Source organism: Egretta garzetta, unplaced genomic scaffold, assembly GCF_000687185.1.
Source record: "Egretta garzetta isolate BGI_Z169 unplaced genomic scaffold, ASM68718v1 scaffold30, whole genome shotgun sequence".
In the NCBI taxonomy this organism is placed as follows: Eukaryota; Metazoa; Chordata; class Aves; order Pelecaniformes; family Ardeidae; genus Egretta; species Egretta garzetta.
The window spans coordinates 5,311,395-5,324,664 of record NW_009258383.1 but is presented as its reverse complement, the minus strand read 5'-3'; positions in this window follow the sequence as shown (position 1 = coordinate 5,324,664).

Below are 13,270 nucleotides of genomic sequence, written 5' to 3'. Positions count from 1 at the left end.
GGCTGAGCTGTGATCTTATGATTTCAGGCAGTGCTGTAGGTCCAGAGAGGCTTCGAGGTCCCAGAGGTGTGGACTCCCCAGCTTTCTAGTGAGCATGAGGAGGCGGTGTGCTTCCAGGGACCTTCGCCTCTGTGGTCCTGATGGATCTGGCTCTTGTTTAAGCCTATCTCTGAACTAAGCTGGCACCTTTTTGCAATGTCAACAATTTCAGTGGTGAATAGTTTTTCTTCTCTTCAGTTTGTCTGCCAGGTTTAGGAGGGTGATAAAACAGAAGGATGGGCTGAGGGCAGCAAGGCTAAGACTAACACAGTTCACAGTGCAGGGTCAGTAGAAAAGACATGACTGGGTTTGGTGAACCAAATGAACCATTTTGCTAAACCAAGCCCCTCAGCACAGCAGGACCAGGGAAGTGATTCTTTTTCTCTCTTTCCCCCACCCTGCATCCACACCTGGAGCACTGGGTCCAGTTTGAAGCTTCCCAGCATGAGAAAGACATTGCGACACTGGAGCCAGTCCAATGGAGGGCACCAGGATAGGCAGGAGCTGCAGCACATGAAGGGTAAGGGGAGTTGAGGAAGCTTTTAGCCTTTGTAAGAGCTGGCAGTGGCAGAAGCTCACTGCTCTCTTCAGCTGCCTACTTGGAGGAGACACAGTGGATGGAGCCAGACTCTGCCCAGAGGTGCACACGGCAGGACAAGGAGTGGCTTACACAAGCTGCGACATGTGAAATTTGTAAAGTAGTAGCAAATAGTTCTCTAACCACGGGTCCCAAGTCTAGGCATAAAAAGGAAATAAGGAATGAGCATGTACTCCTTTTATTGTCCTACTTGGGAAACAGAGCACAGTGATAAGAAAATGGGATATACTGCTCAGCTGTAGTGTAAACATCTACTATCTGGCTTTTTTTTCCTCTCATGACAATGCTTTGGAAACCATGCCAACGTATTAGGAACTGAAATAGCATTAACATCGCAAAAACAGGTTTTATTGAAAACCACTCACAAGCATCCCAGCTGTACTGCATCATCCAAATGTACAATTTTGTTGGTAAAGTAAAACACCCTCTGGGCAATGGGAACTGACACGTCAAGCAAGGCGGTCTCTCTGCCTATGAAGGCATGGATCTGAGGGAGGGTGTCTCTCCTTTACTTCTACAGCAGCATGTAGGAGCGGAGGAGACACGGGGACGAGAAGTGCAGGAGCGGAGGAGACACAGGGACGAGAAGTGCAGGACTAAGAGACTGTGGGAGGGCACAGCAAAGCTATCAAGACCATCCAGACTGCAAAAGGCTGCTTGGGAACTGGTGTTTAGATAAAACCTGTGCTGCAGGCTACACCTTTAGCCCAGTAAATCAGGAGTGCAAGCATGCAAGCCCAATTCAGAGTGCGTGTCTGGGATAGAGAGATGCTGGTCTACACCAGGACTGTGTCTGAGCTTGCAGTCATCTTGACCGATGAGAGTAGATCTGCCCTTGGAAGACTATTGGAAATGGGGAAACTTTGATTTCTTTCCCTGAAAGCTGTGTGGGGTGTTGCAGCAGGGATCACTTGGCAGAAGCAGGCTGGTTACCAGCCCCATACACAGCTTCTCTAACTACTTCTGATGTGCAAATAGAAGAGGAATCATCTTCCCTCCACACAACTCTTCTGTTGGGCTAGCCTGATTATTGGGAAAGGTACCAACAGCATGAGCTTTTTTTTCTAGGCTTTCATGCTCAATTATTAAAACGTCTTGAGCCGCACTGACTAATTAATTCCGACTTTGTTTACGTCATGAGGGAGGGCCTTTGTTGCCTTGGAACAACTGTGGGTAACTTCCAAAAGACAGGGTCTGAGCAAGGAGGACATTTCTGAGCCTGGTCGGTGGCATGGAACAGCCAGAGGTGGCTGGTGTTTCTGCCCGCACTCTTGTTTGCATCTGTTTGAAGCAGGACCACCATGCTGAAGAAAAAAGGCAATGGCAAAGCCTTCCTCTCACCCTAACAAAAAATAACCTCAAGGGACCCTTCACAGTCAAGGTAGAGAGGAGTTATTATAAAGCCTAGTTCTTCTTCTTTGCTGTCACTATTTTCAAAACCGTTTCAATTTTTGAAGGAAGCTTGGTATCAACACCAGTATATATTTAATCCCGTGGAGACAGAAGTGGTTCAGATGTGCCTTCCCCCTGTGCTCACACTGAGGCACGGACAGGAGCAAAGAAACGCATTTGCAGCAGCCCAACAGGTTCCAATTGCTGATTGTTCACAGCTGCCCTGTTCAGTTTGCTCTCCGCCATCCTTTCGAGGCAATCTTTGCAAAGGAGGGAAACTACGACATTTCTGTGGCGCCTCTGTTTGCCAGGGGATATCTGTGAGTTGTCCTCCAGCTCGGCAGGGTAGGGTAACTGGCAACAACCAAAGCAAAACTTTAAATATGATGTGGCCCCGGGATGAACATATTGAAGTTCAGGATCAGCCAATTTGACGGATGACACCAAAAGCCCTCGTACAAGGTGGCAAGGTATTTGCTGAACAACAGCACTGCTGAGGAACACCTCAGAAAACCATAAGCATCTGCCTGGTGCAACAACAGTGGACAAGGCACATACCCTGGGCGAGCATCATTCTCACATGTTGCACTGGGAGGGAGTTATTTCCTCCCATTCAATGCTGATGAGATTGCACATAATTGCCTTCTGGCTCAGGCCCTGGGCAGAGGATTCAGGAACAGGATGCTCTGATGTTGAGAGGCTTGAGAAATCAATCATTTAAGGATCTTTCCACTCAGCTTAACATCTACAAAGCCAGATACTCATTCAGGCAACACTTTCATTGATTTAACTGGGGTGTTTTGCTTGGAAGAGGTTTTTAGCATGCAGGAGAGACAGGCTGCTGGAGCTAGGGGACACCCCGGTGCTTCATGAGGACTTTACAATGAAGAGAGAAAGAGCTCCCAGGACTTTTTTTCAGTCAGGAATGAGAAAATTATGATACCTTCCTCCATCAGGGAGAGTGTTTGCCAGCAACTTCTGGTCTGAAACCTGACTTCAAAGCAGTGGGCCTTGATGAAAGGTCCCTTCCTACCTGTCTGTCTGTAGTACCATTACTTTTGCAGCTAATAGCTGATCAATCAATACTAGCCAAGCTGTCATGCAGAGTGCAAACTCTTCCCATTGGAGAAACATATTTTTAGCCCACTTTGCCTTTGGGAAACAGTCCAGGCTTGGGTTTTTATTTTGGAAAGAAGAATTTGTTGTGGTTTAACCCCAGCCGGCAACTAAGCCCCACGCAGCTGCTCACTTACTCCCCCCATGGTGGGATGGGGGAGAGAATTGGAAGGGTAAAAGTGAGAAAACTCACGGGTTGAGATAAAGACAGTTTAGTAGGTAAAGCAAAAGCCATGCATGCAAGCAAAGCAAAGCAAAGCAAGGAATTCATTCACCACTTCCCAAGGGCAGGCAGGCGCTCAGCCATCCCCAGGACAGCAGGGCTCCATCATGCGTAATGGTTACTTGGGAAGACAAACACCATCGCTCCCAATGTCCCCCCCTTCCTTTTTCTTCCCCCAGCTTTATATGCTAAGCATGACATCATACGGTGTGGGACATCCCCCTGGTCAGTTGGGGTCAGCTGTCCCGGCTGTGCCCCCTCCCAGCTTCCTGTGCCTCCCGAGCCTGCTCGCTGGTGGGGTGGGGTGAGAGGCAGAAAAGGCCTTGACTCTGTGTGAGCTCTGCTCAGCAGTAACAACCCCTGGGTTGTCAACACGGTTTCCAGCACAAACCCAAAACACAGCCCCGTACTGGCTACTATGAAGAAAATGAACTCTATCCCAGCCAAAACCAGCACGGAGTTTCACTGAAAAGTTTGAAGAAGAGTCTCTTTGGTGTTTAGGAGCTGGGTAAGTATTCCTTGATCCTTGTATAATATCTCCTGCAGGATAATGAAACCAATACCCAGGAGGCTTCTCACTAAAAGCTAAATACTTTTCCATTGGTGAAGAGTGAATGGAAGTATATTGACAGGAGGAGGCAAATGCTGCATACTGTGTGCACAGCAGATGCCTGACCCCACACAGCCAGCTGCTGGCCATGGGTGTGCTGAAATCTGTGAGCCCTCACCAGATGTCCCTTTCCACAGTGGGAGGGGCTTACCAGGGTGAGGGACCAAAACACAGCCTTGAGCAAGTGTTGAAGTTCAGGACTGGTGAGCAAGAGAAGAAAAATAGCCCCTGAAAAGACTTTATTTTTATTGAAATCTTAGGAAACTGGACTGCATGGAAATACTAGCAAAGTCTATACATAGAGCACAACAACATCCTGCACTAAGCTGAAGCTTTTCACCTTCAAGGACTCTGATTTTTCTCAGTAAATTTGAAAGGTGCATTCGGACCAGGCTCCACATGCTGTATGCACATCACATACTGATGCACAGAGTAAATTGCTGAGCCCCGCTGCTATTCCACCTGAATAATAGCATCAGGTCACATTTTTAATGCTACGCCATAGTCAGTTGGTTCCTGTATGGTGGGCTATAGGTCAGCTGCCATGCAGTGACATATTAAGTTGGATACTGTCTACCTCACATCCATCCTGCTTTCAGGTACAGACTTGAATAGAAGGGATTCTTCTGGCTAATGTGAAATGTTAACAGTTGAGACCAGCCCCCTGGAGGAGGCACAAGGTTACTGATATCATCTTTGTGACCATTCCTAATTTTCCCAGTACATCCATTGTGCAGGTAAACTGTATGCTAATGGTCAGGGAGATTTTCACATTTGTGCCTCCCTGTGGTAGGTTGGCTGTGAAGGGAGCAGAACATCCTTTGACCATGACAGAAGCTTGCTCCAAACTCCGCTTTGAAAGTTACACTGAAAAATCAAATCTACAAATCCTCAGCGCAGGACCAGTTGTTGGTGAAAGCCTTAGAAGAGAGGTGGGCAGTAGGTGTGACCTCCTGGTACAGAAACATCTTTCAGTACAACTGGCTGTAAGAGTTTGGAAGGTAATAAAATGTTTAGAAATAGTAAATGACAGAGTGCTTTTATGGACATTTTTCACAGCTGTGTTTGGGGAGGAACCAGTAACAGAAAGACGGGAAGAATATTTGCCTTATGAAGCCACAGACATACAAAAAAGAGAATAGGGCACTATTACCAGAATGTACTTTGTGGTCATATGAGAAAGATCAGTGCACAACTTGGAAATGATGGACCACATGATTCGTGCCCTCCCCCCCCATGTTTTCTTTGATTATATTTTTTAAAGTTACCACTTTATTCTCAAATGGTTAAAAGTTAAAGTCCTAATGTATCAAACAGTGCATGTTGACCAAGGTGGAGATAGGAGTTTTGGGGTTTCTAACCTCTTTTTTGGGGGGGGTCAGCTGTCCTGATTTTCCTGATCTGATTGGGACAGTCTCTGCTGAGGCATCTTGCAACAGCCGGTGAGCCTCTCTAGACACTTGAGAAGCCTTCACCTTAAGCCTTTTGTCTTCTCTGGCTTATAAAGGTCAATGCCCAGCTTGAAGCGGATAGACAAGAAAATACAAAATGTTAAAATACCTTTCTTTTTTTTTTTTTAAACTCACAAATATTCTGCAATGGTTATAATCAGGTATGCACCCACAGAAAATCTGTGTTCAGTGCAACATCAGCTGGCAAAGGAGGTGGACACTACCAAAACAGAGTCTAACCCCGGCAGCGCCATATTTTGGCAAAGAAAAGCTTATTACTTTGGGTTTAGAGATGAAGGATTTGCCAAGTACAGACTGTTCATTTGTTTATCATGGTTCTGTGGGTCAGAACAAGGCACATCCCCTCAGTCTTTTAAGCTATCCACAAAATGTCACAGCAATGCCCTACTTTGCACATATTAATGGTAGACTAAAACTGGATTGCCACAAAAAGGAAATGGCAGGCTTGGTTTTATAGAGTAATTATTCTCAATTAGATAAAACATTCTGCCTAAACATAGCGTGCAGATTCGTGGAGGGGGAAAAGGTACACGGGATCTTTCCTTTTCCACTTTAACACTAGTCAGTCCTAATGGGGAATGAAATTCTACAGAACCCTGTAATTTGCCTAAAAGCTCCCAGACTGAAAATGCATCTCGTCCTGATGTCTTCATGTTTTCTTTGTGTACTTGGCACAGCAGGCCAACACAGAAATGACAGGGGAGATTTGTCCCTAACTCATTGCTTAATCATTTAAATAGATACACCAATGGTATTTTATTCAAAGCCTGAGGTCATTTATACTATCATGGGTATGACAATATAATATGTCGGAATTTTCTGCAGGCACAAAACGCTCCATCAGGCTGTGGCTGTTGCTGCTGTAGAGGTAAGACTTTTTCATAGTCAAAAACTATTACCAGCTCTGTCACCAGGAACCTTTAGGCAGGGAAAGTCACAGGCCGATCTAGCTCAACCTTCTTTTTGTCTGACTTTGTAAACAGTTTTTAATTATTATAATTAAAAGGCTGTCAAAAATGTGTTTCATAAAGACAACATTTACAGCACTTACACAGCCAGTGAAGGGTATTTAAAGTGAAAGAGAAAAAAAATATTCTCACATTTTAATAATAGCAACAGAAGTTCAAATCACTTCATCTGGGGAGTTGTCTTGTAAAAATGCCATCTGAGGGACTTGATTTTAACCTCTCTGAACCTTCCCAGCTTCTACTCTCCTGCTTTTCCTGAAGGTCCTGGTATTTGCAGGCAGCTTGTCCCTGCCTACTGCAGCAGCAAGCACAGGCTTGCATTCTCTTCCAAATGCCTGTGTAGAAGCTACTCCCTGCAGGAAGGAGCCTTTGAAAAAAAATGAATATTTTCAATATTGCAAAACAATTCGTGAAAGAAAATAATTCCCTTCTTTTTGCTGCATGAATATAGTCAGCAATTTTATTACTAGCTGATGGCTCTCTGGAGGCTCTTTTGCTATATTTTGCAGCATGTTGGTGGTGGGTATAAAGCACTCCCTTAACCAACCAGTGCCACTGCTCTATCAGGAATCTGTACAGCCATCAAACATGTCCTAAGGCCCCCAAATTGTGCTTTTTTATGTTCCATTCAATGCTTTTTGTTTAAAGAGGTAAGGAGAAACTCTGCTCCCTGAACCAAGCCAGAGGCACACGTGCCCAAAGCAGGAGTATTTCACAGGACTCAAGGAGAGATCTTTTGCTCCTCCCCTGCTTTCACAGGACTGTTTCTTGCACCCCAATTTTGGGTGCAAATGGGGCCATTGGGTGGGTGCTGCAGCAGGCTGCTTTTGCTGCAGCATCTGCCTTATTGCTCTCTGCTCTCTGGCAGCCAGACACCTACAACTTTAATCCAAGAAAAGCTGCAGCTGAATGTTTGAGGTCCTTATTTTCTTTTTCAAGTTGGTTCCCACAGCTTTCAAATGTGAATATGAGCATTTACCCAAGTGTTTCTTATATTTTCTAATGAGAGCACCTCAGCAAGAAGGTATCCACTTTTCCTGGGCCTGTGTATATTTAGAACTGCAGAGCAAGCGGTGATGGTTATAATGTGCCCGTCGTTGCATAAAGTCCCTGCTTCATCCTCAAGAGAGAATAGGGACGCTAGTAAATATTATATTGGATGAACCCAAGGAAAGTGTGCAGCTAGCTGCAGGCATGATTTTGGGAAAGTAATAGGTGAAAAGCTGAATGAAGTGGTTTTTCTCCCCCTGACAAAAGGAAGGGTATGTAGCGGGAGGAGGGGAAATTCATGCTGTTTGTTGCTGTCACCACAGGGCATTTCTCAGAAGCAGACACTCGCTCAGGGAAAAGCAGCACTGGAATTCAGCCATGTCATGAGCCACCAGGCTGGGACCATTCCCTGGCAAGGGGACACAGACCTCCTTGTCCCACTGATGGCAAGTCTTTGGTGGGATGCAGATTCTGCTGCTCATTCTGGAAGAGCTACATGGTGATCTGGTAAATTCAAGATAAAATGTTTTTCAAGTTGACCTCAATTTTAAGTTACCTTATACTTTCCGTGCCTCCTTGCTTTATATGAGCATAGTGAGGCCTCAAAACCCAGCTGAGTGGTGCAATCAAGGCCTGGAAGTGGTGTTATCCTCATGTCAGCCAGGTCTTCTAAAATATTCTATCAGTCAAGTCTTACATTGTTCCTTGGGAAGAAAAAGTCATCTCACTATAGAACGTTCTTCTTTCTTGATATTTAGCTGTCACTAAGTTTTGATTTCTTCCATTTCAGTCCATTTCTTTTGGGCATTTTTAACGTGAACTGATGTGACTTCTGAATTAGGAAATGACGAATTCCTGCCAGATGAAAAATTTTAAAATTCTTCTTAAGTGTAAAATCCAGTAAAAGGACTTGGCAGAAGTTTCTGCACTAATGCACATGAAATGTCTATCAACACACATAGCACTTCCATTGGAAGTTTAATCATCCTCATTGAACCCACAGGTGAAATGGGTAGTATGTAATTTTCCCTTTTATTTTAGGGCGCTTCAATAAGATGCAGCTGATGCAATACAAATTTGTATCACACAGAGATCTTCTGGTATCTATGGTACCAACAAATAAATACAAATTACTTTTATATAACTGTATAAATGCAGCAAGCACTATTTAAACTACCTGATGCAGTGAAGATGGGGAAGAAAAGTAAATATACGGAAAAAGCCTATTGTGAGGTAGTCTTCACATGTTCTAAAATTCCTTTTGAAAGAAGCATTTTTAAGGTAGTATTTTACAGTTTAAAAAAATGAAATCCAATAAGAAGGGTCCCAAATGATGAGATATCAACAACTAGCCACTCTGGTAACAAAAGTCAAATGAAACTAATAAATGTGCCATGTAATAGTTTATTGCAAATGTGGTTTATGGTAGATTGAATGTGAACAAAGACAAACATAGGGTCGAATATAGTTGACGGAGAGAAAAAGAGATTTACTGTCCTTTTAACCAATGAATTTAAAAAATTTCATTATGTTTAAACTGTTGGGTTTGTAGCTTAGAAAATGAAAGCGGGAGGAGATCAATAACCCTGGTGTCAGTTCCTAGTGATACACTAAGTTTTGTAGGTCTGGAGGCCCATACAGTTGTCCAGGTGCTTATTCAAATGTCATTTTAAAAGTCAAATTTCACAAGTCTGCAAGACTAATTCAGAAAATTTGCTATTCCTTGCAAGATTCTCAGTGGTTTCTGTTCCTACTTAGCATTGAACAGGATCTATAAAGACTCTCTACTGGTATTAGTATTTTGCCCCCGGCCCTAATGCGCACAGGTCACACGCCCTCCTGTACATCTTCAGTACTTTCCAGACTTAGTACTTGCTGAAAACCTATGACAGAGTTTTTGACTAGAGTTGGATTCTGGTTTTAATTTTCAAGAAATTGGGAAAGACTTCCCAACTCTGCTGATCTTGGTAGGGATAGCAATGCCACTGCAGGGAGCCATCCTCCTCTGCCACACAGATCTCAGAGACACCTTGTACTACTGGGTACAGCTATAGAGGGACAAGACCACTGCCTTCCTGGCATTAATTGCTACCGAGAGATGGGATCCATCTCATACAACTACATTTGTCTAAAATTTAACAGCCTAGTCTGATAAAGCCCTCTGGGCTTCCTCTCTAACCGATGAAGAAAGATCAATGCCTCCATGGGGAGATCAGATCAATCCTGTTGCTGTCACTATGAAACTGGTACCTGTTTTCCTCAATTGATGACAGCAGTATCCAGATTCCTGGCTAAGACTGGATCTCTAGCCTTTAGACTAGCTGTGTTAGAGGAGATGGCCCCATCTGGTCTTATCCATCCAGCCACAGTTCCCACTTCCTCCTCCCATCTCACTTAAGGTGCAGCAGTAATCAAATTCCCATCTGATGCTGCGAGGCTAGATCACCTTACGTGAATTATGCAAAGACCTATGATCATAGAATTATAGAATGCTTTGGGTTGGAAGGGACCCCTATAGGTCATCTAGCCCAAGCCCCCTGCAGTGAGCAAGGACACTGCTAACTAGAGCAGGTTGCTCAGAGCCCCATCCAACCTAGCCTTGAATGTTTCCAGGGGTGGGGCCTCCACCACCCCTCTGGTCAACCCGTTCCAGTGTTTCACCCATTTGTCCAGGATTTACCAGTTTGTTAACTGGATGTTAAACATTAGGGGGTAAGAGCTCACTGCCACTCCTGGAGAATTCGTCCTCAGGAAATTGCTCCATGCTCAGAGATGGGTACTGCCTGCACATCCCCATGCAGGCTGTGTACAAATTGCAGAGATCTAAAGAGCGTTGGCTTAGAAAGAAAAGCCAGTAATCTCAGTGCAACACAGCAGGTCACTGCACTGCAGAGCCAAATGCTCCTGGCAGTCATTAAACTTAAGAGGTAAGGGATCAACTTCTCCTTCTGTACTGACATCAGCTGAAAAATTAGAAAGTTATCTGAGGTCATGAAGCTTCTTTTTCTCTCAGTGTTTTTTTTTGTTTTCATAAGAACTAGCTACATCCCCATTTTGGCAATTTTTCACCATTTGCAATAGCAAATATTAATGGCACTCAAAAAATTTCATGTTAATGTCACTACTTTACTGGCACAGCATTAAAGTTTTAAAAAATACTCATCTATTTAGAAGTTAAGCAAGGGCTCCACAAATACACAGATCTTCTGGAGATGTATGATGACTGCGAAGCTAAGTTCCTTCTCAGTCTGTGATAAGCTTTTATACCTTGCATAGTTTTGTATAGCTTTTACTTTGCATATGTGATCAACTTACCATCATGTCTCCTTAAGCATCGCAGCTGTAAACTTGCTTTTGCAGGTACAAAAAGAGCATATTTAGTTCTGCATCAAGCAGGTTTAAAATGTTTCAACAGCTTGTGCTTCTCTGGTTGAAGATGAAATTTTGTGCCCACCAGTTTGGAAGATGTTCTGTTTTCCAGGGTGGTACACAGCATTAGAGCCAGGTGTGGAAGTCCATTTAGGTTTCAGAAACAGCAAGTAGAGGAAATTAAAGTTGCGCCAGGGCAGGTTTAGGCTAGACATTAGGAAAAACTTCTTCCAGGCTCTGGAATGGGCTGCCCAGGGAGGTGGTCGAGTCCTCATCCCTGGAGGTATTTAAAAGAAGGATAGATGAGGTGCTTAGGGACATGGTTTAGTGGTGGGATGGCAGGATTAGGTTAAAGGTTGGACTCGATGATCTCAAAGGTCTTTTCCAACCAAAGTGATTCTATGATTCTATGAATACTAGAGATTTGCAAAAGGGTTCAGTTCCTCAGTGCTTTTCAAAATCCCAGGCAGCCTCTATCTCTCATCCAAGGCAACAAAATAGCTTTAAGAATTTGAGACTTCTAATCCAGAGATATTTGACTTTGAAGTAGAGAATAAAATCTTGTTTTCCTTTCGCCACCGTGTGCGGCTTTTGCTTTTGCCTGTTATTAAACTGCCTTTATCTTGACCCATGAGGCTTTTTTCTTTTCCATCTCATTTTCTCCCTGCCTGTCCAGCTGAAGAGGGGAGTGATAGAGTGGCTTTGGTGGGCACCTGGCGTCCAGCCAGGATCAACCCATCACACCCATGAAGCCTTCCTAGCTGTGTCCCTCTGATGGCCACTCAGAGAGGAGAGTCAGAATGGTTTGTTCCTGATTAACAATGGAAAAGCAAAGCAACATAAAGCCTGAATAACCTCTTTTTTTTTGCAATACCACCTTTCACTGTGCAAGAAGATACTTGTATGGTACGAGTCCTTTTCCAGAATGACCTGTACTTAAGCATTCCTCATTAGAAAGACTGGGCCAAATCACGCCACGTCAGACTGTGGCCCAAGAAATCATGGCTTCAAAGGCAGAAGTGAGAATAAGCTTGCAACAAAGAGAATTAAAAATCAACAGCTCCTGTGCTTCCTGTGCCCCTATCTCAGCTGGCAGCCAGCTGCATCGGCGCTGGCGGTCTGTCAGTAGGATGTCATCCTTCCAGTTAATCCTTACTTTTACACATTTCTAAATTGTTAGTGTTTCCTACCTTCCTAATGTTCCACACGAACATAAATCATGTTTCTGAGGTATTGTTTCTCTAGGCAATTTAGTAAAAGTGTGTCATATGTGGGGTTTTAACTCTCTAAAGTACAAATTAACTTTGTCTGTGAAAAGGTACACATTTAAAATACATATTGTATTTTTTATGACCTCACTATCAGCTGCAAATCTTCATGGTCAATGGCTTTAGAAAGTAAATTACAACTAATTACTGAAAGCATTGTTAATTGATCCCAGAGAATGTGTATTGAGAACACTCATATAATTTAGGGGGTTGAACGTTTAAAATTATATTTTAACGTTTGACGTCAAAATTTGCTACTCTTCCTTGGCATCCATCCTTTCACAATCTCACCTTCCCTTGAACCTCAATCTCTCACTTCTTACGTGCAATGTGCATTTTTTGACATCGATGTTTAACATAAATTTATAGACAGGAAAATATGCACATTTGCATTTGTGACATTATATCTCAAAAACATTTCAGACAAAGGGCTCCAATGTACACACCTCTCTCCCTGAGGAGGGGAAGTGTAAATGAGGACATGAAAGAAGTTAGACAGGTTCCTTGAAAGTACCACGAAATATTGCAGTGATGAACACAGTAAAAGAACTTACATAAAGAGGCAAGGAAATTGGTGGGGTTTCCAGGGTTTCTTTAAAGAGAGACTCACAGAGAGAATATCCTGGCAAATATCAGCCAGAAAGGAGACCTTCTGAAACATGAACTTTTCCATTTTCCTTTGATATTGCTTCTGATGGTGACTACTAGATGAAACATAAAAAAAGGAAAGAATTAAATCTGGGACTCAGTGACTCCCTGGCAGGGTTATCTTCCAGAACCTTCCAGAAGTGAGCCTTGCAGTGGTCCTACAGGCTCCTCTGAGCCTGCAAGATTCACCCCATAGGATTTTATGTGCTGATGATTTACAGTCTTTGACCCCATAGGTCAGTTACTGGTGTCCATACTTTCATTGTCCATCCCTCTATCTTGAAGGCGAGAGGCAACGTGATGTTTTTTCTTTAGCAGCTTTATTGCACAGTCAAAGTCAAAGGCTTGCTTATTCACCGCTGATTTCGCTGACATATGGACAAGAGACATGGATGATATATTTCAAGCACTGTGTACAAAGGCAGCCACTTTTGCTACATGGTGGATACCAGGTGGAGGAGCTAGGGTGGATTCAATCAAAGAAAGCACTGACTTCCCTGACTTCGTTTTGCCTGAAGTAGCTTCTGTGTCTTGCCCACCACAGTGGAGACATGTATTCTGCATGAGGAATGTGGCT